This window comes from Chenopodium album, chromosome 26 (assembly GCF_948465745.1).
Source record: "Chenopodium album chromosome 26, dcCheAlbu1.1, whole genome shotgun sequence".
Classification (NCBI taxonomy): domain Eukaryota; kingdom Viridiplantae; phylum Streptophyta; class Magnoliopsida; order Caryophyllales; family Amaranthaceae; genus Chenopodium; species Chenopodium album.
The window spans coordinates 22,313,298-22,318,676 of NC_137859.1; positions in this window are offsets into that span (position 1 = coordinate 22,313,298).

A 5,379-nucleotide genomic window follows, 5' to 3' on the forward strand; every position below is an offset into this window, starting at 1 on the left:
CACATTCAACAAAGCTAATTGAGTCAAAAGAAAGTCAAACACATTCAAACAAAGCTTTTTGAATCAAATGAAAGTCAAATGCATTCAACAAAGCTAATTGAGTCAAATGAAAGTCAAACACTTTCAACAAAGCTAATTGATTCAAATGAAAGTCAAACACATTCAAACAAAGTTGTTTGATTCAAATGAAAGTCAAACACATTCAAACAAAGCTTTTTGAATCAAACGAAAATCAAATGAATTTAACAAAGCTAGTTGAGTCAAATGAAGGTCAAACACTTTCATCAAAGCTTTTAGAATAAAATGAAAGTCAAATACATTCAAACAAAGCTTTTTGAATCAAATGGAAGTCAATTGCATTCCACAATGCTAATTGAGTCAAATGAAAGTCAAACACATTCAACGAAGCTAAATGAGTCAATTGAAAGTCAAACAAATTCAAACAAAGCTTTTAGAATCAAATGAAAAGTCAAATGCATTCAACAAAGCCAATTGAGTCAAATGAAAGTCAAACTCATTCAAAGAAAGCTTCTTGATTCAAATGGAAGTCAAATGCATTCAACAAAGCTAATTGTGTCAAATGAAAGTCAAACACTTTCAACAAAGCTAATTGAGTCAAATGAAAGTCAAACACATTCAAACAAAGATTTTTGATTCAAATGAAAGGCAAATGCGTTCAACAAAGCTAATTGAGTCAAATGAACGTCAAACACTTTCAACAAAGCTTTTAGAATCAAATGAAAGTCAAGTACATTCAAACAATGCTTTTTAAATCAAATGAAAGTAAATTGCATTCCACAATGCTAATTGATTCAAATGAAAGTCAAACACATTCAACAAAGCTAATTGAGTCAAATGAAAGTCAAACACATTCAAACAAAGCTTTTTGAATCAAATGAAAGTCAAATGCATTCAACAAAGCTAAATGAGTCAAATGAAAGTGAAACACTTTCAACAAAGCTTTTAGTATCAAATGAAAGTCAAATACATTCAAACAAAGCTTTTTGAATCAAATGAAAGTCAATTGCATTCCATAATGGTAATTTAGTCAAATGAAAGTCAAACACATTCAACAAAGCTAATTGAATCAAATGAAAGGCAAACACATTCAAACAAAGCTTTTTGATTCAAATGAAAGTCAATAGCATTCAACAAAGCTAATTGAGTCAAATGAAAGTGGAACACATTCAACAAAGCTTTAAGAATCAAATGAAAGTCAAGTACATTCAAAAAATGCTTTTTAAATCAAATGAAAGTAAATTGCATTCCACAATGCTAATTGAGTCAAATGAAAGTCAAACACATTCAACAAAGCTAATTGAGTCAAATGAAAGTCAAACATATTCAAACAAAGTTTTTTTACTCAAATGAAAGCTAATTGCATTCCACAATACTAATTAAAACAAATGAAAGTCTAACACATTCAACAAAGCTAATTGAGTCGAATGAAAGTCAAACACATTCAAACAAAGCTTTTTGAATCAAATGAAAGTTAAATGCTTTCAACAAAGCTAATTGCGTCAAATGAAAGTCAAACACGTTCAACAAAGCTTTTAGAATCAAATGAGAGTCATATACATTCAAACAAAGCTTTTTAAATCAAATTAAAGTTAATTGCATTCCACAATGGTAATTGAGTCAAATGAAAGTCAAATACATTCAACAAAGCTAATCGAGTAAAATGAAAGCCAAACACTTTCAACAAAGCTTTTAAATCAAATGAAACTCAAACACATTCAAACAATGCTTTTTGAATCAAATGAAAGTTAAATGCATTTGACAAAGCTAATTGAGTCAAATGAAAGTCAAACACTTTCAACAAAGCTTTTAGAATCAAATGAAAGTCAAATACATTCAAACAAAGCTTTTTGTGTCAAATTAAAGTCAATTGCATTCCACAATGGTAATTGAGTCAAATGAAAGTTAAACACATTCAAACAAAGCTAATTGAGTCAAATGAAAGTCAAACACATTCTAACAAAGGTTTTTGATTCAATGAAAGTCAAATGCATTCAATAAAGCTAATTGAGTCAAATGAAAGTCAAACAAATTCAACAAAGCTAAGTGAGTCAAATGAAAGTCAAATACATTCAAACAAAGCTTTTTGAATCAAATGAAAGTCAAATGCATTCAACAAAACTAATTGAGTCAAATGAAAGTCAAACAATTTCAAATAAAGCTTTTTTATTCAAATGAAAGTCAAAAGCATTCAACAAAGCTAATTGAGTCAAATGAAAGTCAAACACTTTCCACAAAGCTTTTAGAATCAAATGAAAGTAAAATACATTCAAACAAAGCTTTTTGAATCAAATGAAAATCAATTGTATTCCACGATGCTACTTAACTCTAATGTAAGTAAAACACATTCAACAAAGCTAATTGAGTCAAATGAAAGTCAAACACATTCAAACAAATCTTTTTGAATCAAATGAAAGTCAAATGCATCCAACAAAGTTAATTGAGTCAAATGAAAGTCAAACACTTTCAACAAATCTTTAAGAATCAAATGAAAGTCAAATACATTCAAACAAAGGTTTTTATATCAAATGAAAGTCAATTACATTCCACAATGGTAATTTAGTCAAATGAAAGTCAAACACATTCAACAAAGCTAATTGAGTCAAATGAAAGTCAAACGCATTCTAACAAAGCTTTTTGAATCAATGAAAGTCAAATGCATTCAACAAAGCTAATTGAGTCAAATGAAAGGCAAACACATTCAACAAAGCTAATTGAGCCAAATGAAAGTCAAACACATTCAAACAAAGCTTTTTGAATCAAATTAAAGTCAAATGCATTAAACAAAGCTAACTGAGTCAAATGTTAGGCAAACACTTTCAACAAAGCTTTTAGAATCAAATGAAAGTCAAATACATTCATACAAAGCTTTTTGAATCAAATGAAAGTCAATTGCATTCAACAAAGCTAATTGAGTCAAATGAAAGTTAAACACTTTCAACAAAGCTTTTGAATCAAATGAAACTGAAACACATTCAAACAATGCTTTTTGAATCAAATGAAAGTCAAATGCATTCAACAAAGCTAATTGAGTCAAATGAAAGTCAAACACTTTCTACAAAGCTTTTAGAATCAAATGAAAGTCAAATACATTTAAACAAAGCTTTTTGAATCAAATGAAAGTCAATTGCATTCCACAATGCTAATTGAGTCAAATCAATGTCAAAGACATTCAACAAAGCTAATTGGGCAAATGAAAGTGAAACGCATTCTAACAAAGGTTTTTGAATCAATAAAAGTCAAATGTATTCAACAAAGCTAATTGAGGCAAATGAAAGTCAAACACATTCAAGAAAGCTAAGTGAGTCAAATAGAAGTCAAATACATTCAAAAAAAGCTTTTTGAATAAAATGAAAGTCAAATGCATTCAACAAAGCTAATTGAGTCAAATGAAAGTCAAACACTTTCAACAAAGCTTTTAAAATCAAATGAAAGTCAAATACATTCAAACAAAGCTTTTTGAATCAAATGAAAGTCAATTGCATTCAACACAGCCAATTGAGTCAAATGAAAGTCAAACACTTTCAACAAAGCTTTTAGAATCAAATTAAAGTCAAATACATTCAAACAAAGCTTTTTGAATCAAATGAAAGTAAATTGCATTCCACAATGCTAATTGTGTCAAATGAAAGTCAAACAGATTCAAACAAAGCTTTTTTAATCAAATGAAAGTCAAATACTTTCAACAAGGCTTTTTGAATCAAATGAAAGTCAAACACATTCAACAAAGCTAATTGAGTCAAATGAAAGTCAAATGCATTCAACAAAGCTAATTGAGTCAAATGAAAGTCAAACACATTCAACAAAGCTTTTTGAATCAAATGAAAGTCAAATGCATTCAAAAAAGCTAATTGAGTCAAATGAAAGTCAAACACATTCAAACAAAGCTTATTGATTCAAATGAAAGTCAAATGCATTCAACAAAGCTAATTGAGTTAAATGAAAGTCAAACACTTTCAACAAAGCTAATTGAGTCAAATGAAAGTCAAACACATTCAAACAAAGCTTTTAGAATCAAATGAAAGTCAAACATATTCTAACAAAGCTTTTTGAATCTAATGAAAGTTAATTGCATTCAACACAGCTAATTGAGTCAAATGAAAGTCAAACACTTTCAACAAAGCTTTTAGAATCAATATAAAGTCAAATACATTCAAACAAATTTTTTTGAATCAAATGAAAGTCAATTGCATTCCACAATGCTAATTGTGTCAAATGAAAGTCAAACAGATTCAAACAAAGCTTTTTTAATCTAATGAAAGTCAAAGGCATTCAACAAAGCTAATTCAATCAAATGAAAGTCAAAAACTTTCAACAAGACTTTTTGAATCAAAATAAGTTCAAACACATTCAAACAAAGCTTTTTGATTCAAATGAAAGTCAATAGCATTCAACAAAGCTAATTGAGTCAAATGAAAGTCAAACACTTTCATCAAAGCTTTTAGTTACAAATGAAAGTCAAATACATTCAAACAAAGCTTTTTGAATCAAATGAAAGTCAATTACATTCCACAATGCTAATTGAGTCAAATGAAAGTCAAAAAAATTCAACAAAGCTAATTAAGTCAAATGAAAGTCAAATACATTCAAACAAAGCTTTTTAAATCAAATGAAAGTCAAATGCATTCAACAAAGCCAATTGAGTCAAATGAAAGTCAAACACATTCAAACAAAGCATCTTGATTCAAATGAAAGTCAAATGCATTAAACAAAGCTAATTGAGTAAAATGAAAGTCAAACACTTTCATCAAAGCTTTTCGAAGCAAATGAAAGTCAAATACATTCAAACAAAGCTTTTTGAATCAAATGAAAGTCAATTACATTCCACAATACTAATTGAGTCAAATGAAATTCAAACACATTCAACGAAGCTAATTGAGTCAAATAAAAGTCAAACACATTCAAACAAAGCTTTATGAATCAAATGAAAGTCAATAGCATTCAACAAAGCTAATTGAGTCAAATGAAAGTAAAACACTTTCAACAAAGCGTTTAGAATCAAATAAAAGTCAAATACATTCAATCAAAGCGTTTTGAATCAAATGAAAGTCAATTGCATTTCACAATGCTAATTAAGTCAAATTAAAGTCAAACACATTCAACAAAGCTAATTGAGTCAAAAGAAAGTCAAACACATTCAAACAAAGCTTTTTGAATCAAATGAAAGTAAAACTCATTCAACAAAGCTAATTGAGTCAAATGAAAGTCAAACACTTTCAACAAAGCTAATTGAGTCAAATGAAAGTCAAACACATTCAAACAAAGCTTTTTGATTCAAATGAAAGTCAAATGCGTTAAACAAGCTAATTGAGTCAAATGAAAGTCAAACACTTTCAACAAAGCTAATTGAATCAAATGAAA